The sequence below is a fragment of the Microtus oregoni genome, unplaced genomic scaffold, assembly GCF_018167655.1.
Source record: "Microtus oregoni isolate MIOR12 unplaced genomic scaffold, Mior012 000052F_ref0000163, whole genome shotgun sequence".
NCBI lineage: Eukaryota > Metazoa > Chordata > Mammalia > Rodentia > Cricetidae > Microtus > Microtus oregoni.
Window position 1 is genome coordinate 6997158 of NW_024543828.1, and position 23200 is coordinate 7020357.

The 23200-nt window shown below is 41.2% G+C and overlaps 2 pseudogenes; both read right to left on the reverse strand.

Moving 5' to 3' along the window:
- Positions 1–1899: 1899 nt before the first annotated feature.
- LOC121437569 lies at positions 1900–2013 on the reverse strand (annotated as a pseudogene).
- Positions 2014–18222: 16209 nt separating this feature from the next.
- On the reverse strand, positions 18223–19239 carry LOC121437541 (annotated as a pseudogene).
- Positions 19240–23200: the final 3961 nt, after the last annotated feature.

Genomic DNA, 23200 nt, shown 5'->3' on the forward strand with positions numbered 1-23200 from the left:
TGTGTGTGTGTGTGTGTGCGTGTGTGTGTGTGTGTGTGTGTGTATGTGTGCATGCACACTTACATTTGTAAAAGAAAATCCCAGCAACTGAGAACTTTGGAGCACAGACAATTTTGGACAATTACTTTATTCTACCCTCACCCCATTCTCTGGTGGGAAATATGGAGAGAAGTGAATCTAGGCCTCCAACATGCTAGGCAACTGGTCTACCACTAAGGTCCGCCTCCAGCCCAAATTCTAAGCTTTTAAAATATTTAAATTATTTTAAAATAATCAACTTCTCATACTATTTAAAAATGGTAAATAATAACTGAGAGAATTTTATCTATATGCATACTTTTAAGTACTCTGAGTATATTATAACTAATATCAAGCAAATAAAAATCTAATTCTGTCAAAAATATGCTTTCAATAAAGACAGCTTCTTTTTTTACTACTTTTTGTTTTACTACTATTAAGATTTTTCATGAAAACATGTTCTAGTGAAAATTAGCATCCTTAATATCAGACTTTTCATATTATAATTTAACTTGTTTGCTAATGCTGTGGGCTTCATAAACTAGGAAACTAAGATAAAAATGTGCTTTTGTGTCATATAAACTCTTAGCTAAAGAGAACTATTTCTACATATATGTCATTTTAGAAAGTAAATAACCAGGTTTCTTTAAATCTTTAACCCTCTTTTTCTCCCACTCTCTCTCCCTCCCCCTACTCTCCCTCCTCTCTGTCTCCTCCTTTTCCATCTTCTTTTCTTTCTTGAAATTTGCTAATCAGCCAATTAGGGATGCCAACAATTATAAATGTCAGGGAAGGGAGAAAGGAAAGACAAATGGGAAAGTAGTCAAGGTAGAAGAAAATCACTTCGCTGTAAAGAGTGTCTACCGTGAACCCCTTAGAGAATTTCCACTGCACCTTGATGGACTTGTTGTTCCCAGTCTCCACCCCTCCCACCTTCCCTCCCTATTATAATTGTTAGGTCAGTTAATTGGCTGATTAAGGATACCCTGGCATTTTTATTAACTGGCAATTAGAATCAGTCCCTGAGGCACAGAAGATCCTCCTGATTGGGGGTGTCACTTAGGTTATAAAAATTAATAAAGTCAAATGAGCTTTAGGGTCTGGTTTAGTTAATTTAATCTTCTATATGGATATTTTAGGAACATCCATCATTCTAATATTATCTCAGTTGCTTTCAAGATAAACTGAATTAATTCCAGAACAGCAATCATTTATCTTTAAAAACAGGAATAATCCATATAGGAATATTGTAAAGATATCTTCACCTGACAAACCGTTGTGTCGTATACTTTAGCCACAATCCTCCATTTCTTTTCTTCCAGGACCATTCCAATAGAAGACCCAAGCTTCTCATTAAACAAATCCACAAGACTATGATATGTACTATGCCCTAATCCCTTTAGCCTATGTAAATCCTCTCACACCCTCTTTCTATAACTTCTCTAAGAAAAGTTGGCACTTATGAAATGCTGTTCGTTGTACAGGGTGTCCAGTTACAGGCAAAACAATTGTTCTCTTACATTGCAAACATTTTGTGTGATTATAAGAGAAGAGTGTATCATATTAAAATGACTTGAATACACAACTTTAGAAGAAGAATATCCTGCAGAATCAGTACTATCTGTGCATTTAGTGCTGAGAGGGACAAATCCCAGGGAAATGGTTAAGGCGATCTAAAGCAGAGTCTCCACCCTAGACTTTGGATCAGGTATGGTCCAGAGGAAAAGTCCTGCCTCTTCCACATACTTAAAAGTCTAACTTTGGCTTGGCCCAAGCTTATATGAGCCCTCAGTTTTTTATTTTCCCTTTTTCCTAGAAACATTTTTATAATTTAGAAAAGTATGCCCAATAAGTGGCGTCTCACAGCTTCTTAACAGTGAAGAATGCTACATGTGCAAGACAAAAATCTGATATAGCTTTGCAATAAACAAGAACATGGTCTTCAACAGCTAGGAAAAGAGACGACCACAGCCAGCAGGTACCAAAGGCACAAAACAGAACTCACTTTGTACGCTGAAGGAAAAGATAAAGAGACAATATCAAAGCACCTTTTTCTCAGACTTGACACATAGTAAATAATCAATAACCAGCCATGACTACTGGCATACATATCTTTCCTCATTCGGTTTCCTAGATGGTTGAGTAAACTAATAGGCCATGATTGGTATCATACATGGTCTAAGAACTTGGAAAAACACAGAGGATAGATGTCAGAAAACATAATTTCAGCTTAGAAAGGAAAGAATAAATTTGATCACAGTAAACCCATGGTTAGGGAAATGTTTCATTTTAGAATCTGGGACTAGGTCAAGTTATCAGTACTCAGAAGGATTTGATGTCCTGGTCAAAAACAAGCAGATATTCACAAAAGCTGCTGCAGTCTGGTATATTAGAGATACTAGTTAATTTTCACTAGCACATGTCTTCACAAAAAATCTTAATAATAGTAAAACAGAAGAATTACGTGAGACAACTTGGTATCTCCTGAACACAGAGGTGAAAAGAATGGACTCAAGAGTGAGATCTTGGATTTTAATCTCTGCTGCTACTAACTGTTTGATATTAAGCAGCATAGTTAGCCTTTTGTATTAGTTAATTATATTCCTATGATCAAATACCTGGCAACAAGTAAGTCACGGGAGGAAGGATTTGTTCGGCCCCAGGGTTTGAGGCTATAGTCCCCTATGGCCAGGAAGGCGTGGCAGCAGGAGTTGCTTCTGACTGTGGCTGCAGGAATCTGAGGCTGAGTTTTTACCTAGTAGCAGATGAGAGAGAAGTATAAGGCCCAGGATTTCAGCTGAAGCTCTCATTTCCCCACTCTTACTTAGCCCAGGACCCCTCTCCATGAGATGGTATCTCCCACATACAGATCATGTCTTCCCTTCTCAGTTAACCTGTTCTGAAAGAAATCCCTCACAAACACACCCAAGAATATACCTCATCAGTGCCCTACATTTTTCTTAACCCAGTCCAGTTGACAATCAAAATTAACCATCACTCCTCTCTACTCCTCCATTTTTCTTCCTGTAAGACAAGAGGGTAATAAGTTCTAACTTATCATCCATGTAATCAACACTACATGAGTCACTACTTGCAAAAACATTTACAAGAGTCCCCTACAAAATGAGTTAAGCACAAAATTTGTTAAATAAGCAAAACTCACAAGGTCCTTAGTAATGTTCACTTTGTCCTTCTGTCAAATGATCCTCTTTTCCTCCAAATAATGAACTTTATATGAGCTGTGCAAGGTGGCAATTGGTCCTAAAAGACAAAAGGGAAACAGTGAAGGAACCAGAACTAGAAAAGTTGCCTTTACCCCTTGAGAGAGCAGGCCCTGCACCTCACCTGGGCAGTACACTAGAGCCAACCCTATGGGCAGAAGTGTGGGTGAGCCAGCCCTTAAGTTGTGAGCAGGGGAGACCTGTCCCCATTACCCATCTGTCTGGAAGCAGCATGGGCAGTGGAGACATGCCCTCCTCCCTCCTGCCTATCAATGCCTGAGGCAGATGGGAGAGCTGACCCTGATGTTAAAAGAGCTGCAGAGCTGTCCCTGCCCCCTGCCAGCTGAAACCCTTGAGAGAGCAGGCCTTGTACCTGCAGGGCAGAGCACAATAGTCAACCCTGTTGACAGAGGTGTGGGTGGGCAGCCTCTGAAGTTGTGAGCATGGGAGAGCTAGCTGTCCCCATTACTTACCTGTCAAGTGATGGCACGGATTGGGGAAAGATGCCCTCCCCTTCCACCTCAGTCCATAAGTGCCTGAGGTAGGTGGGATAGCTGGCCCTGACACTTATCAGCTATAGGAGAGCTACAGGGTAAAGCTGGCCCTGAAGGTGTAGATGTGGGAGAACGGACCCTAAAGATGTGAAAGCAGAATTGGCCCTGCCCCTTACTCAGGGTGAACTATCCAGGACAATGCAGGAGAGCTCACCCTGGAGGTGAAGACAGGGGAGAGCTGGTGGGCTGACCTACCCTGCAAATACCCAGGCCCAGAACCAGGGCTATGTGTTAGCCCACCCCAACATCCACCCCATCTGTGATCTTCTGGAGCATGAAGGTAGGGAGTGGTCTGTTCTGTGGACCCACAACACAGGGCAGTAACAGACTGTCCAGGGAGTCTCAGTGATGGCCCAGCGTCGATAGTGTAAGCAGAGATCGGGGCCTCAAACCAGACCAGAGATTCTTTGCAATGAACACCTGGATTTAAAAATGGAGCAGCAAAGGGGTTTCCTGCTTGACTCACTGTGTCACACTGCAGCTTCCATGACGAGATTTGTCCTTTCTCCCTTTTCTCTTCTTTTTTTCTCTCAAATCTTACTTTGTTTTATCCTGGGGGGGTAGAGAGATGGGTAAGACTGGGAGGCATGGTGTAAAAGACAAAAAGAATCAATAAAAACAAATTTTAAAAAGGAAAAACTTGCACTTACCTTACTTTTTTGGTTTCCTAATCCACTATGCCACAGACACATGGTGACAGACAGACATGGGTATTTATCACCATCATTAACTTTTGAACCTGTGAGGAAATGGGGAAGGATCACTCTACCATGGGACCAACTGGAAAGGCTGTGCAGTCCATCTTTAAACACTGATTCTTTCAGAGCCCTCTTCAACTCTCCTTTTCCTATGAGACACAAAACACAAACTCCCTCCTTGAAAATAACCCAGGGGCTAGAGATAGAGCCCAGGGGTTAAGAGTCCTGGCTGCTCTTCCAGAAAACCCAGGTTCAATTCCCAGCACTCACATGGGGACTCAAAGCCATCTCTAATTCCAGATCCAGGGGATAAAATACCCTATTCTGATATTTGTGGGCACTGAGCATTCTTGTGGTACACAGACATAAATGCAGACAAAACACCCATACACATGAAATAAAAAAATAAAAACTAAAACAAAATAATTCCGATGAAAACAGAATTGTGAGTTGGAAGGTCTATCATTCAGTTTTATCTTCTGACTATTGTGAGGTGACATACCCACAGATGGGAGAAACGACTTTAGTAAAAGGATTAAGGTCATGTTTTCCCAATATCTTTAGATTCAATATAAAGCTGCAATTTGAAAAAAATGGTGGGTTGTTTTCATCCCAACATTTGCCATTTGTATTCCTTGCAGACTGACATGCCTTCCAGTCTGCATGACACTTCATGATTTCTGTTTGCATGGAACATTCCAAGACAAATTGAGTGTCCTGATCAGTATATCTTGGCCTTCCCCCTCTCCCGTGCCCTGATTTGTATAATTAATACATACAAGAACTAGAGTTTAAGGGCATCTGAGGGGTAAAACTAAGTAGTAAATGCTGCCCTTTCATGGTTGGGTTTTCTCATTTCTTCCAATAATTTTATCAGCTATCTATTAGTCTTCCTTAGTCTTTTTATGGCAATTCAGTTACTGCAGCAAGATTTCTCAAAGTTGAATTTATACCCCGACTATGAACTTAACAATGACACAACCAGCATTCCTCCAAAAATTAACATAGCAAGAGGTGGGGACTGGAGAGATCACCCAGGGTTTTAAAATAATCATCGTTTTTGCAGAGACTCAGATTCAGTTCTCAGTACCTGCAAAGGGGTTTATGACCATCAGTAAATCCAGTTCCAGGGGGATCTGGTGCCCTCTTCTGGCTTCAGTGGGCATCAGGCGTGCATGTGGTGCACATACATATGTGCAAGCAAAACACTCATATAGGCAGCTAACTGTGTTTTTCAAAAAAGAAGAATATTATAAAGTATCACAGGGCACCAGTAGAATGGAAGAAAAGATATATAATTTAGAGATAAATGGGGGATTTCTGCTTTCAAAATTAGCTCTCATTTTACATGTAAAGAAATACAAGTTCAGGGTAGACACAGAATTATTGAGAAAACAAGTATATGCAGAAGCAGGTAAATCTTGTGTACCCAAGATCAGTGTAGTCTGCAAAGCAAATTCACTATGTAGCCAGAGCTACAGAGTGAGACCGTGTCTCTAAATTTAAAAGACTTAGAGATAATTATAGCTAAATCACACTGCATTTAAAGAAATTCAAAAACATTTAACACATTTTTTCCCATAATTTTATTAGCTATCAGTTTTCATTTGTTAATGAGAAGCCATACCTTAACACAGCATTCTGGATGAACATGAATGATATTTCTTGCTATGTTATATATTAGTAGTCCATGCAACTGAACTTTCATTTCTCTCCCATTAAAATTGCTTATTTGCCTCATCTGGGTGTATATTCAAATGATAATAAGATACATAATATATAAGTTTGACCCTGATAGTAGGTTTTGCTGTTTCTAGGGGATTTTTTTTGTTAATTGGTTGCATCATGTGTTAGATCTGATTCTTCCACACCATTGTTAATACTGATGATTCCTCAAAACACTACTGAAAGGAAAACAACTAGAAGGGGTCTCACCGAAACAAGGAAACAGAAGCACAATGTCCTAAAGAAAGAGAGATGGTTTTCATTTTATGGTTCTGACTATAAAATGCATTCCATTCTATGAAATGTGAGTATGAAAAGTGTTTTATCAGCAAAAGAAAGAAAAGAAAAGGAAAGGAAAGGAAAGGAAAGGAAAGGAAAGGAGAGCTACTGGATTTGCAATCCTGTACTGATTTCAGGGTCTTTGAATTAGAACACATTTCTAGAAATAGAAAACTGAGTAATGTAAAGAAATTACTCTTCTCAAATCCAAATAATAACCTGCTTTGTGGAGTTATGACACTTTATTTCACATAAGAACTATTATCTTTCTGTTGAGTAAAAAATTTCATCAATGAGATTATATGCTAATCTCTCCGGAGAGCACAGTTTTTTAACCAACAGGAGAATTATTTTACAATGCTAATAATTCCTCCCTACAGTTAGTGCTTTGATTTTTATTAAATTTCTTAACATATTGGGAAGCTTTTGTAAAACAAAGGACATGGTCAACAAGACAAAACAGCAGCCTACAAAATGGGAAAAGATCTTCACCATCCCCACATCGAACAGAGGATTGATTTCCAAAATATACAAAGAACTCAAGAAATGGGTCATCAAAAGAACAAATAATCCAATAAAAAATGGGACACAGACATAAACAGAAAACTCTCAACAGATTAATCAAAAGTGACTGAAAGACACTTAAGAAAATACTCAACATCCTTAGTCATCAAAGAAATGTAAATCAAAACAACTCTGAGATTCCATCTTAAACCTGTCAGTATGGCCATGATCAAAAACACTGATGATCCTTTATGCTGGAAAGTATGTGAGGTAAGGGGAATACTTCTGCATTGCTGGTGCGAGTGCAAACTTGGACAACCACTTTGGAAATCAGTATGGCAGTTTCTCAGAATATTGGGAATCAATCTACCTCAAGACCCAGTAATAACAGTCTTGAGCATATACCTAAAGGATGCTCAATCATACCACAAGGACATGTGCTCATATGTGTTAATAGCAGCATTATTTCTCATAACCAGAATCTGGAAACAACCCAGATGCCGTCAACTGAAGAATGGATAAAGAAAATGTGGTACAGTTACACAATGGAGTATTACTAAGCTGTAAAAAATGACATCTTGAAATTTGCATGCAAATGGATGGATCTAGAAAAAAACATATTGAGTGAGGTAACCCAGACCCAGAAAGACAAATATAATATGTACTCACTGATAAGTGGCTTTAGACATAAAGCAAAAAAATCCAATCTACAGTCTACAAGCCCAGAGAATCTAGAAAACAAAGAGAACCATAAGAGAGATATACATGGATGTCTTTGCATAGGAAGGAGAGAAAGACAAGATCCCCTGAGTAAATTGGAAGTGTGTGGGTCACAGGAGAGATAGAATGGGAGAGGGGAGGAAGGGAGGAGAGTGGAGAAAAAATGTATAGTGCAATAAAAAAGAACTAGCCTAAGTATCTTTGTTTCTCAGCACTTGATAGGCTTGGAAAAAGCAGAAAAGGCAAAGGCAAGATAAAGAAACAGACCAAGAAATGGCCATAGCAAAGCAGTATAATAGTCATCCCTTATCTATTGCTTTCCATGGTCTCAACATCAATAGTTAACTTCTGGCAGAAAATATTAAGTGGAAAATCCACTCTTTATGTTTTAGGTTGTATACTTTCCTGACATAAATCAATCCTACTTTCTTAGTATCCACGGTATATATGATAGGCATTAAGTCACTAAGTAACCATCACAGGTATCAGAATGACAATGGCAATTGTAATATAAAACTGATAAAAGTAAAAGGTAAATTATCCCAGTTATTACATATAGGAGTGATATAAAGAGCTAAGTGCTGCCTCTAGTCTCAGATATATACTAGGAGTGTTGGGATTGTTTCCATCTAAATTAGGCACAACTACTAAATATTTTTCTGGACCTAAGTTTCTTTACCTGTAATATTGTCAGAGAACGAATCTATGAGAGTCAAAGGGCTGGGAATGTCACTCAGTGGTACAGCTCTTACCTCCCATGCCCAAGGCCCTGGGTTCCATCCTTAGAACTGAAAAAAACGTATTTTAGAAAAGGGGAGATGGAAAAGAGGAAGGAAAGAAGGAAAGAAGACAAAAGTCAGTAAAATCACACCAAATATAATCACCCCTGTGAAAGCACTTGAGAAACTGTAGCACTAATTGTTTAAAAGAATTAAATTTGAAATAGGTTAAATAAAATAGAATGGTTAAATTTTATTTCTTTTTAAACTAGAATCAGAGTAACCAATGTGTGTTTATACACAACTCAAACTTGTGATCTTATGCTGTTTGTCTTTTTAAATTTAATTTTTATTCTTTTTACATGTATTCATGGAGGGTTGGCACATGCATGCCACACTGTGCATATGGAGGTCAGAGGACATCTTACATGAGTTGGTTCTCTCCTTCTACCACGTGGGTCCTGAATATTGAACACACATGGTCAGGCCTGGTGGAAAGTGCCTTTAGCAATTTACCCATGTCACCTGCCCACATTTGTCCTTTATATCACAACCCTTCCATCATTACTAACAAAGTAGTTACTGCTTGGTAGAATTAACTATGCAGTAGAGAATTACTGCAGCAAAAAATACCTTCTTGTATGCTTTCTCCTGCAGCTGAAGCATTGTTGTAGCATGATCCTGGGATAGCGGCACAAAAGATCCTCAGATCCCACACTCACCTACAGCATGTAGTGTTATCATCCAGGAAGATGTTGGGTTCCATGCAGAAGGCACAGCTGTCATCCAAAATTGGTGTGATAAAAATTGGCCTCACTGGAGACAGTGATATGCAGATGTAGTTTCAGATGGTGAAGCAGAGGCAGAAGGGTTCCTGGCTCTCTGGCCAGTCAGTCTGGTGGAATTGGTGAGCTTTGAGTTCAATTAGAAACATTGTCTCAAAAAAATTGTGATGGAGGAAGGTCATTGGTTAAATAAAAAGAAACTGCTTGGCCCTCATTGGTTAGAAGATAGGTGGGAGGAGTAAACAGAACAGAACGCTGGGAGGAAGAGGAAGTGAGCTCAGACTCCACAGCTCTCCTGTCGGGAGCAGATGCCTCAGAGAGACGCCATGCTCCCAGCTCCCAGGCAGATGCACGTGATGAAGCTCCGACCCAGGATGGATATAGGCTAGAATCTTCCCGGTAAGTGCACCTAGGGGCGCTACACAGATGATTAGAAATGGGCTAAATTAATGTGTGAGAATTAGCCTAGAAGAGGCTAGATAGAAATGGGCCAAGCAGTGATTAAATGAATACAGTTTGTGTGTTGTTATTTCGGGCATAAGCTAGCCAGGCAGCCGGGGTGCTGGGGATGCAGCCCCGCCACCCTTATTACTACAAAATTGGGTTGGGTTTCATGCAGTAAATACAGCCTGTGTGAAAAAGAAAAACAGCTCCCAATGTACAAATGCAGTAGGTGAGTATTGTGCACATGATCTAGAGAGGTCATGAGCACTTTTGAGCCTGTTTTCCTAGCTCTTTAGCCCACTTCAACTTTTCTAAGTGTCTTAATAAACTGTATCTAATTTTATTACTAAAATAATAATGAATTAGGAAGTAATTAAGAAAGACACATGACATTAAACTACAAATGGGAAAACATCACTTTAATAGAAGGCCTGAAACTCTGAAAGAGAGGAAAAGGTAGCCAGAACACTTAAAGATATCACAATGGGAAAAAAAGTTCTAAATAAAACATCAGATACTCGGGGAATAAAAACAACAATTAACAAGACTAATGAAATTAAAAAGCCTTTGTACAACAAAGGAAGCAGTTAATCACATGAACATAAAGCCTACAAAGAGGGAGAAGGTCTTTGCTAGACATACAACTGGCAAAGGATTAATATTTAAATTATACAAAGAAGTCAAAAACTAAACAATAAGAAATCAACCCAATCAATACATGGGTTAATCAAGTGAATATATACTTCTCAAAAGAAGTGCAAATGTCCAATAAGCATGAAAAATTTTAAAATCAGGAGTTGGAGAGATAGTCAGTGGTTATGAGCATATACTACTCTTGCAGAGGGCACAGCTTCAGTGCCCAGAACACATAGCAGGTACCCCACAATTACCTGTAACTCCAGCTCCAAGGGGATTCACTGCCCCTGACCTCTGAAAGCACTTTCTTTAACATGTGCACTTGTAAACACACACACACACACACACACACACACTTAAAATCAATAAATCTTTAAAAATTTTCAACCGCACTAGTCATCTGAGAAAAACAAATTAAAACTACATTGAGATCCCATCATATCACAATCAGAATGAAAGTAATTAAGAAAATATATAATAATAAAACCTGAAGAGAATGTGGACAGAAGGGAATCCTTATACACTGCTCATGGTAATGTATATTAGTCCAACCATCGTGGAAATAAATATAGATGCTAAAAATATAGTATCATACGTCCCAGCTAGACCACACTTAGGTAGTTATACAAAGGGCTTCAAGTCAACTGTCACAGAGATACTTACACATCAATGCGTACTGCAGCACTATTCACCATAGCTAACTGATTGAAAGTATGGTAGTGGATAGAAAAAGTGTGATATATACACATCAAAATTTTTTTCAGCCATAAAAAGACAAGTTATGTTACTTAAAGGAAAATAGAGGCAACTGAACATGATCATACTAAATAAAGTCTCAGAAAGATAAATGCATGTTTTGCATCATTTGCAGTTCCTAGGTTTTATATAGATACACAAAATAATCTGCACACATTACATGAAAGTAGAAGCAAAGCTGTCTAGGGGAACAAAGGGGACAAATGTGAGGGGAGGAATGAGAAAAGGAGGTTGGGGAGTGAGGGAATGTGCCCATTGTTCAAAATATGTTTGTATGAAAGTTTCCATATTTAAAATGGTACCATGTTATGCCTAATGCAAACAATGAAGCAAAAACTTAAAAACAAAATGACTTGGAGAAACAGAAAGGACAGAGTGAATTGTAAGCAAATGGAACGTAAATACTGAAAGAATAGCATTTCATTCCTCCTAAAGCCTGAAAAATAAAAGTAGTGTCATGAAGTCTGTTTAGTTAATTTGGTAAATATAAAAAGAAAAACATTCAGCCCAGGTTTTTGGCATTGCAAAAAAAAAAACAGACTAAAAAGTTGACTAATTGATCTATTTTCAATAAGTTATGTGGACATCCTGTAGTCACTGACTTGGTCGATGGAGTTTTGCCTTAAAAGAGGCAAAACTTCTTATCACAGAAAGCAAACTAGAGATAGCTACACTGTCTCAGGAGCTTCTGCTAAAACCTTACCCATGCTGGAAATCTCTACACTGGATTGTTTTGGATATAGATCCAAATCTATTCATGTCTTTTCTGAGTCTTGTTTCTCACCTCCTTGTGTAGCACTGAACAATTTCTGATGACAGAAACCACGATTTCTTGTCATTTTCTAGTTCAAATCCTTGTTCATGCTGCCTGCTAAGCACTTGTTCCCTGGGACAGCTTTCAGGCCGACAGAATGCACTGAATGCCGCATTCCAAAGCACTCCGTCCTCCTGGGCGCCGGGGAAAATAATCTCTTCAAACTCCATAATGTGAAATCTTCACAAGGAACAATCTCCCTCAGACAATTCCATTCACACATCTTATCCGTGAAACTGGGTCTCGGGAAGAGGTGACATCACAGACTTTCCCCTCTGGCCAGGGTCATGACCACCAAAGTTGTATTTAGAAGACTCCCACGTGGTTTGACACATGATTTTCTTAACAATTTAACATTTCCCCCAATGTTCCCATAAGCTTCCAATTTAAGATAGTCGCACTTAAATACAAAATTAGGTTCTGGTGTCAAGAAAGCCAGGGATTTCAAGAAGAATGAGAAAATTGTAGCCCATGTAGGAGGAAAAATATAAGGCACAACACACATAATGCATGCCATATGTGGGGGTTTGTAGCAGAGTATTAGAAAGCATAAATACAGAAAGTATGACATCAGCCAAGAGGCTGGATTTTTAAAGAGGAGCTAGGAATGCACTTGCCTATCATATGAAAGGCCCTGGGTCCTAGCCCCAGTGCCATGAAAAAACACTATACAATGTTCAAAAGCAATTTTTATTTAAAAAAATAAGATCTTTAAAAAATATCTGCAGCCAGCACTTGGAGGTGAGGGCTTTGGAAGCAGCAGGAAGATTAGTCCTCTGAGCTGGACAGCCAATTTGCCTCTAATTGGGCTGTAACAGGAGCAGAGCAGCAAACCCATGCATTCTGAGGACTCTGCAGCTGTCTTCAGAATGCTCTGCCTAGGAGCTACTAAAGAAGACTCGAGGTTCATCTCAAAGCTCTTTATGTGAAAAAAAAAGCAGCTTATATATCAGGGTGGTTTCCATTCCAGTTCTTCTCAGAGTTAGAGCCTGCGAAACTGCCAACCTCCTAAGTCTCCCTGTAGTGCACTGAATAGAGAAATCTAGGTGGCTAAAAAATATACTCTGACATAGCATTTTTGGAAAAGAAAGTGCCCAAATCATAGGCTATTTGGCTACACTATGCTTAGCAGCTATATCTAATCTGCAGCCTGAGGGCAGCATGCTCCCCAAGGTTGATATGAATGTGGCCCAGCAGAAAAGCATAAGCTTTCTTAAAACATTATGAGATTATTTTTAGCAAGTAGATTGTGCAGTGTTTTGTAGCTAGCAATGTTGTGTCACAGTGTCTACAAGTTGGGCATGCTTGGGAGTCTAAGGCCTGCAGTTTTTTCCTTATTCTTGAACTACTGTGGAAAATGGAGCCAAAACAAAGAGGGTCGCACTACATACACATGTTCCCATCCTACAAGGAGACATACCACAGCCGGCTGCCTAGGCGATTTCCTCGCTTTGAATAATTTCGCCTTGGCAATCCTTACTGCAAGGAGCTTGTAGAGTTCAGCTGGTTATATACTTCTGCCTACCTAAATGACATCATAGGTTAGAGTGCAGAGCTCAGGGAGACCTACAACATCATCTAACACAACAAGTAACTATTTCATATACCAAACAGAAAAGGGCTTACTCAAGATCACTAGTTACTGGGAAAGTCGAGGCTTTAATGTAGGTACCCTGTTCTTGTATCAGTGCCCAAGGCATGGTAATCTTACATCAAATTAGAAAGAAAGCCCATAACTTATTTGTTGTAGTTCTTTGGAGAAGCATACTTAGTGTTCCACAGAATAAAACTGTTCCTCTGATGGTATGTTTTGAACCTTTTGTCTCTAATAAAATGTTATGACAAATCTTCTTTGTCATTAAAAACAGAAAAGTATAGCATAATACTGCATTTGTTTCTCAGCCTACATATCAAATCACAGAGGTTCTCACATACCTCTCTAGGGAACCATGCACCTTGGAATGAGAATGAATGATTTGCAGTCCAATGCAGCACACAAAACTGCAAACTGACAATTGTAAAGATTACTCCCTAAGTGAGGACTTTGGGGAGAGAGAACATTTTATCCTGACATGGAAGGGCCTGAAAGGTATCCGAGAAAATGTTAAAGCTTGGAGGGGGCTGACCCTCTAGGCCAAGGATCAGTTAGGTATACAGAGAGGGGAGCAGCTGAAAGGGCCCCGATGCAGCGACGATTAAAAAGAAAGTAGAGAAGAAACTTCAAGTGGTCCATCTTGGCTGGTAGCGAGATTGTCATAGTGGTGACAAGGTGGTGACATGCTCCATGAACAAAAAATATCAAACGGTGTCCCCTACATAAATACAACATAGTGCCAAGCTAGAGTGACTTCACAATGCAAGCTCCTCATCTGCATCCCACCATCAACACATGAATTTAAAAGATCATAAGCAATAAAACTAAGGGAGGTACAGGGAAAGGAAGAACAGAATTTACCAGTAAGTGACTGATTGTGAGCCTCTAGATGAATTCAACTACCACGCTGGTGAAATGAATAGTTGATTCTGACATGGATGGGGCCTTATAACTTGTGAAGATTCCACCACACATTGTTACTAAAAGATCAAATACATATGTTTAGACTTCCAAACAAGGGTTCAGGCTCCGGAGTAAACAATCCTTAACTACTGTACTTGCTCCGCCATTTCATAAGAGCCAGAGCAATCTAATTGCAATGTTTTCAGTTCATTTGTCAATTTTACTAGAAAACAGTGGTTTTGTGGATAAAATATTCAACTAGAGGTTAAGAAAGAAGCCTTCTCTCAAGCTCCTATACAGAGGAAAACTGAGAAATTTCACGTTAAGGGTTGTTTTTGTCGTTTTGTGAGACAGGGTCTTACCATGTACTCCTAGGTAGCCTGGAATGTAGATCAGCTGGCCCCAAACTTACACTCAGAGAGATCCACCTGCCTTCACCTCCTGAGTGCTAGGATTAAAGGCTTTCACATGGTTCACGCATTTAATTTTCACTTGAACCTAAGAAGGAAAATGTATAAAATATGCAAAATCATGAGAAAGATGTTTTCTATAAATAGGTAGGTTCTCTTTAGACCCACACAAAAAAAATTCTCCAATGATCAACTTCAAATGAGTTCCTTGAATCATTCACATACCTCAGAATCAGGGCCACGTTCAGACTTCATGTCTCATACTTACAGACCTCCTGAAAATAGGTAGTTTTGGGGAACGCCTTATTGTAAGAGAGGCCACTTGTTCGTTTCCCGGCTGCCCAGACTCCTGAAATAACCACACAGAAACTGTATTAATTAAATTACGGGTTGGTCAATTATTTAAGCATATTGCTAACTAGCTCTTACATCTAGAATTAACCCATCTCCATTATTTTATATTTTACTATGAGGCTCGTGGCCTACTGGCAAGGTTTCATCACATCTGTCTCTGGCGGCTCCATGACTTCTCCCTCACTCCACCGCCTTTCTCCCAGCATTCAGCTTAGTTTTCCCCACCGAACTAAGTTCTACCTTGCTATAGGACAAGGCAGTTTCTTTATTCATTAACCAATAAAAGCAACACATAGACAGAAGGACCTCCCACACCATCCCCTCACTGAGATTTTTTATGTGAGCTAAAAGGTAGCTCTGAAACTGCTGAATTCACAGGATACCTGAGAGCCTTTTACTCTCTTTCTCATGGGAAATGAAGGTAAAGGCATGTAGGGGTGACATCTAGGAATAAAGGCATGGACATTTCTGGGGTCATAAGTCTACAGAATGGAGGGAGGCCCATGGCCATACGTGAATCTAGCTGACGGCTCTATTCATCTGCCCTCTTAAAATAGAAGCATTATGTGTCCATAATGAATTGGGCACTGTACTAGTCATTTGGGATTACCAGAGGAAACAAGAGAAAAAAATGCCTGCTCTCATAATGGCATACCCTATTCCAACTGTCCCCTAGGTGCCTGTTAATTACAGTTGTTTCTCAGTTAAGTTTGTGCCAAGAATGCCCCCAATGATTCTACCAGAAGAGTGCCTACAAGTAGTAGAAACAGAAAGAAAAAAAAGCAAATATTCAGAGAGGGACAGACTGCAGCTGAACTGAATGCTTTTTCAGGCTTGAAGAAGCACCACAGAACTCACTTGATGTGCTTTGTATCTTGTACGGGTTTGTGGCTTGGAAGGGTGGTGTGAACACAGGCTTCCTAAAGAAAGTCTTATCAGAGTGTCCATTGCCCCAGGCTGGGTTAGCCAAAAGACAAGGGCCCCAGAGAAGAACACCCTGTGAGATGCTGAACTGCCCCCGCTCCAGTGTCTTGCTTCTGGATAGCAGGACTCCTGCCAAAGCGAATCTTCCCAAAGTACCACTTGGATGAAGGTATCATCCTTGGACCCAGATAAAATCTGTGGGAAGTTATTGAAGAGCTTCTAAACTTTGTTCCTATCCCTCCTACCCATTATACTCTTTCCTACTCAAAAGATACTAGATAATCTTCCAAAGATGGTTCCCCTGCTACTCATTTTTCCGGAGCCAGTTTAAAGGGCAACTTTACCAGAAGCTGTGACACTATCAGCAAGAAACTTCTTTTGAGTTCTCCACAGCTCTGGAGTGCTTTGCCCACAGCTAGAAGGCCCTGCTTGGCTACATAGTTTATCTTCCATGGCAGAGCGAAGTCTTTGAGGATAAGGACTGTTTTATGGCTGCTATCTCTTCTCAGTCCTTAGACCAGAGCCTTGGTGTTTACTGAATGCAACACCAAGTTGTTTCTTTTCTTTTCGATCTGGGAATTCACTTTATAGTCAAGTTTTCTTTTAACATATTGCTCAGCTATGCATTTTTCTCCAGTCATGTTAATGAAGCAGGAACAACTCTGACGTCAACTTAGAGGCAGGGTGCCTTTAATAAATCTGTGATGTTTTATGCATGGCCTTTGGAGGACTCAAGAGATGCGGGCTTTTTTGTGTCCTTCCACTCCTTTCATAATCTCACTTCCACCGCCCCCACCCACCAGCTGTACTTCTTCAACCCCCACTCTTATTAAAAACCACTTTAGCCTTTGAGATATCCTAGGACCTTTCCTTCCATATGCTTCCTGTACTTAGCCCCCTCTCCACATTCCTTTAGGCCATTATCCCTGGTCACAAAGTGTGTTCCCCAGGCAATTTCAGGAACTCTAAGGATGCCCTAGTATTTATTGAGACTGGTGATCCTAAGTCATGAGTCTATCATATTTACAATTAATACACAGACTATATTTAGGGAAGTTTCAACTATATGAAAACAATTTTTAGCTCAAGCAGAATACTAGGATTTTATTTGCTGATTCCTAGATTGATTTATTTTGCTGTCTTTGCTAAAATATTAGAACTTCAATGTTTGACTGACTTACATTTACAGAGGGAAAATATTTAGTGAGCTAAGCATTGCTGTCGACACTAGAAATATGAACTTCATGTGTTATTTGGAATGACTCTAGCAGACATATAGCTCCATTTACAGAAGAAAACCCGAGGTCTTGTCCAAAATCATCCAGTTATTTTGTGGAGCTAGGGTTCTATCATTGTTCCGTTCAGTATGGAGCATATATATTCTGTTAGTTATGCCATCGTATCCCCGTAAAAAAATCCAGTACTTTCTAGTTGGTCTGCTGCTCTAAAACAGAATCCACTAAGATGCAAGCTCAGAGGCTTAACCCATCACTAACCCAATTATTATACCATCTACTTATACCACCATCACCAAAATCAACTGTGTTTCAAAGAAAAGAAGAGCCTAAAATATATTATTTCCATGATTTCTTTCTAGAAATTGGGTGCATGGTACAATGCGGGTAAAACCAGATGACTCCAGATTCCACAATATGTTAATCTTACATTTTGGTACAATGATCCAGGCGGTAGTGTCGCACACCTTCAATCCCAGCCCTCTGGTGGCAGAAGCAGGCAGATTTCTGTGAGTTCAAGGCCATCCTGATTTACAGCGATAGTTCTAGGACAGCCAGAAAGCCTGTCTCGGAAAACCAAACCAAACAAACAAACATTTTGGTACAAAGTTACAATGTAAATGAATTAGCAATGACTATCAAAGCAAACAACCTACACACGAAAGGATAAAATTATTCCACAATCAAATAAACTATTCCACAATCAAATATACATCTATGTATTTCCCCTATAAGAATTTAAGGTAAGGTCACATTTATTCATTCAACAAACATTTATTGAGCCCCAGTAACTGTACTAGGTGCTAAGAAATACAACTTGAATAAGATAAATCAGGCTCCAGCCCTCACTGGATACGGTTTGCTTTAAAGTTTAAATGATTTTGCTAACTATGCGATAGCTGATGTTCTGTAATAGAATTATATTTTGGGGAAAGTCAGAGTCATAGCAGGCCTCTTCTGGAATACTTTTACATTTTCTTTATGGTAAACGATATAAATCTTTAACTTAAGAGAGGGAAGATCAGGAGTCTCTAGGATGGTTTCAACAAGCACGTTGATGGTCAAGTTGACTGTCAAGCAATACGGTGGTGGATGGTGGTCAACCAAGGGGGTAGCTTAGACCATTCGGTTGCGCTTGTGGGATGGAGAGTCTATGGTGGCATCACCAAACTGGGCCGAGGTACGCTTACGGATTCCTCCACTGTCCAGACGAAGAGCCAGTTCTTCTGAGCCCAAGGGGTTCGGATCATCTTCCAGAAAGCCACTTTTCCGACGCCCACTGCTGGCAATACCTCCATCTTGAGATGGGGAACCAGGAGTGCCAGATCGCATGCTGATGCTTGCCATGGCGCCATTGAGGCCATGGAGGGCGATGGCCTCGTGGAAGGGCTGCAGGTCGACGTCCACAGGTGCGGTGGACTCAGTGGCAGCAGCCTGACTGGAAGCAGCTGCGGGCGGCCTAGGGGACATCCTGGAGGTGCGTGGCGGGGGAGCGGTGGGGGGACTTTGCCACAGAGGAAGCTAATGAGGTCTTCCCTGCGAATGATGCTCCTACCCTTCTTCACCCACTCTAGCACATCTCTAACGCGACGCTGGTAGCCAACCTGGACGCCCAGCTCAAAACTTCGCTGGTAGGCATCCCCGCTCTCTTTGTAGAGGCTGGTCACGGCCATGGCAGCATTCTGGAAGGGGTCCCACATAGACAGTCCTGGCTGCTGGCACCCGGAATCTTTGTAGAGCTGGGCCACCGCAGTGGCTGAGATCTGGAAGAGGTGCCAGAGCCTCTGCCGCTCGATCTTGAGCCCAGCCGCATCAGCAGCCGCCTCCTCCTGCAGCTCGGGGGACAGCTGCTCTTCCTGCTCTGCCTCAGCAAGGCACTGGCGCTCCCACTTAGAAAGCCAGGGCTCTGCGACCTAGGCCTCACGGTCCTTCTGCTGCTCCTCCATCCTTCTCTTCCTCCAGGCCGCGCGCCTTCCTTCCTCCACTACAGTCTCCGCAGCTGACTGTGGCTGCAGCTCCTTCACCTCCACCTCCGCCTCCTCCTCCTCCTCCACCACCACCACCTCCACCGCAGATCACCTCAGGCTCGGGGGGCCGCCCTCCGCCTTCCGCGGCCGCCGCCGCCGCCTTCGCGGGCGCCGCTGGGCGGGCGGGCGGGCGCGTGGGCGGCGGGGGCCCAGAGGCCAAGCGCTCCAGCAAGCAAGCCAGCAAGGGAGCGAGCTAGCGAGCACCGCCCCGGGCCCTGGTCCACGCCCCGCCCCGCCCCGCCGGCCCGGCCCCCACGACGCGGCGCCCGCAGCCTCCGCAGCCGGGGAGATAACCCCAACGCCGCCGGCGCCGCTGAGCTGCCCGCTTCCGGGCTCGCCGCTCGCCCGCCCGCCCCGGCTGCCCAGCGGCTTGCAGCGCCATGGCCTCCCCGCCTCCCTGGTACAGGCCTGGGCTGGCCGCTCCACCCCAGCACTCGCTAGCGCCGCGCCTGCCGCACTGAAGGCTCAGAGGTGGCCCCGCTGCAGCGCTGCCTCCACGCCGCACTCGCCTGGCCCGGGGGCTCCCTTTGCACACTTTTTTGGGGGGGAGGGGGACTTGTCGGCTCTATCCAAATGACCTGATGACATTTTACATCCCCTGTTGCCACAGATAATTATGGGGGCAACTTGATGGTGTGCTACATCCAGGGAGGCTGAGGTAAAGTGGAAAGACCTGACCCTTCTGTGAACTAGGCAGGCAATACGAACTCTTTGGCAATGTCTTCCACGCTTGGGAAGAAATCTGTGACATGAATCCGACAGTATTTTTAAAGGGAGAGAAAGGTCACGCTAGAAAAATGCTCCCTCCTCGGCCTGTTTCCTCAAGTGTCCAGTAAGGTGGTTGGACTAGGTGTCTGTAGAGCACCTAAAGGTCTCTGCTAAGGCACTGACGGTGGTGATGGAGAATCCCCCCGCTGCTCTTGCACAATGCTCCTTCGGTGCTATTGCATACTTAACCAAATTCTCAGAGTGATGATCAAACATGGCACTGATTTCCTTAGTCTTCTAATACAGGTTTATAACATTTTAAAAGTTGGAGTAGAGGAGGGGTTCTGTGTGGTCCACTTTCAACTACTCAGTACCCCAACATTAAGAAAAAAATAGAAAGCTCAAGCAGAATTTTCTACTGTAGTGCAAAATTCCGATTTTTTTAAGAAAATAAGAATTGCCTAATTTCCAACACCCTAAAATTCCAGCTAGTTAAAATGCAATACCGAACTAAGCTACAAAAGCATGGGAAACTATTCTCTTTTCTCTGCATTCAATATCAGTTTCCATATAATGTTGCAATCCGTTTTCATTGCAGACAATTTCAGAACAAACAAAAGAAGAAATTAAAACTGAGTCAAGAATAACATCAAAAAAGGAAGGAACTGACTTGTAGTCATTTTTTTTCAAATTTAGGGAAGGAAAGTCATAATTTTGTAGTTTCTGATGTGAACATTTGTTAAGTATCCAGAAAGCCTTACAAATATAAATTTCAATCTTCTAAAAAAATGATAATTCTGAAGTATTAAAATTAGTATGTAAAATAATCAGAATGATCATAAAATGGTAATAATAATGATCAAATCACTAACCTTTATCATCATTCTTAAAAGAAATACATGTTTCTAAGTTAAATGTTAAAGACAAGGGGGGGCAAAGGAGGGGGAGGAGGAGGGAAAAAAGGAGGAGAGATTGTGCCCTTTCTCTGCAAACCAGGCTTTTCACGATTCATTAAACCTTTTTTCCATATGTGTAATTGGACTCTTCTCATTTACATAAACGAAGGATGAGGCAAAAGACCTAAGATCAGCTCCCCAAAAGAGACATGTTTCTCATTCTCCTATGTTTTTTTTTAAAAAAAAATAAAATCGACGTATTATAGAAGTAAACCCCAGGAAGACAGAGTTCTCTTTAGCTCCAGCCCCAACAAAACCTAAATCACTTCTTGGCTGAAGAGTTGGCCACAGCCCTACTAGGGGTACCTTACAGCTATTATCAGAGACACATGCTTTTATTTATTTTTTCTAAGTGAAAAGCTTTCACCCTCTCTCTCTCTCTCTCTCTCTCTCTCTCCCTCTCTCTCTCTCTCTCTCTCTCTCTCTCTCTCTTCTCTCTCCTTCCCTTTTTCCCTCCCTCCCTCCTTCGCTCTCTCCCTTGCAGTTCTGATTGGGTTAAACACCAGGAAGAAAGAGTGCAGTGTCTTTAGAGCCTGTGCGCCCTCCGCTTGGGCTGGAGTTGTCTGGCTGCTGTCCTCCGCTCACTTGGTTCCAGCACCTGATCAATTAGTTAATTAGTACTTAGAGCTGACTAGCCCCCACTCGGCAATTTTCATGCCCTGCATGGTGAAATGTTGAATTCAGCACTGAAATTTCTGTCACACACCCTAATTATTATCACCCCAGTACTTTTTAAAGCCAGCCATTGCACCAAATTGTTATTATAGACAGAGTTAGGTAACTCTGTGGAAATATATTATCTCTGGGAATTAAAGGATACACCTAATCAATATTTTTTACTGTTGACACTGACCCGTTTAAATAAAACAATGAAATGAAAAAAATCTAATTCAATTAGCTTTCAACTCACTCCTTTGTGTGGGGGGGGATGGTTTTATACAGGAGAGGTGTTAGAAGAATCACATCAACAATGGTAATGTTATTGTTTTATCAATTCCCCAGACACCAAAGAGCATGCTCATAGGGCATAAATAGCTGAGACAGAATTTCATCTTAGATAACCTGAAATGTCAGAGAATAAAAAATTGATACAAAATAAAGAGATCGTTTTAACTAACTGTAAGAAAATAATGGTATCTACATGTGTGTGACATTGATATTTAAAAATTTCACATAACTAAGGAATGAGTTTTCTGTGGGTATTCCTTGGCCACTTCTCCATCTTTTCAAGTAAGGTTAAATAGCAACTAGAGAAAACTAGATTTTGAAAACATTAGGATACAAACCAACAGACTTTAATTTTTGGCACTTCTCACTGTACCATTACTGAAAGGGTACTGGTATATCAATGATTTCCAATATTATTTGTGGCTATTTTACCTGGTAATAATCCTTATATATCAGTACAGTGAGTTGCCTGCAATTGTAAGAGCTAAGTGGTACACAAAACTGGATACACAACCTCACAGACCAGTAAATGGGTTGGACTAAAGCAAAAGTAAACACCAACCTTAGGAAATGAAAGAAGTTAAAAGATAAGTGTTAAGGACCTTATTCTTTTTGGAGAATAAAACAAGATTTAGTAGCTTTCCACTTAATTTAAATGAAAAGAATCACTACCTTACATATTGCAGTGATAATGTAATGGGGAAAGAAAACAAAAAAGTCTTTGTACAAATGACACCTCCTATAGTTGTTGTGAAGAAACTTTTCCCCTTGGTATCTGCTAACAAATTCTAATTAATGCTGCACATTCCTTTACTGAAATCATTTAATGCGGAACAAGGGGGGTAAAAAGAAATGCTGAATGCTCATGATTGCCCTGTTAGAATTATGGGAGTGAAAGCCTGGGGCCCCAAACTTACTGTCTATTAAAGCCAAGCTTTGAAAAAGAAATGCAACCTACAAAAGCTGTCAATCTCCCTTGCCCCTAAAGCCTGGGTTCACATGGATTCAAGTGACAGCCCTCCTCCCCCATGCACAATACATCAATCTGTCTCTCCCACAAGCACCCACAGCCCATTGTGCTGGCCGCAGGTGCCTATTATGGCACCCATGGCTGCCTCCCACAGCTCCGCCCCTGAGAAACAGGAACTGCAGACAATGGAGCCCTGTGGGAAGACAGAGGTGGGTGTTGGGAGGGATAACAGACAGATGGTAAAGGGTATAGGGTAGTAAGGTAGTTTCAAAACAAATGTCAAACATTCAAAATTATT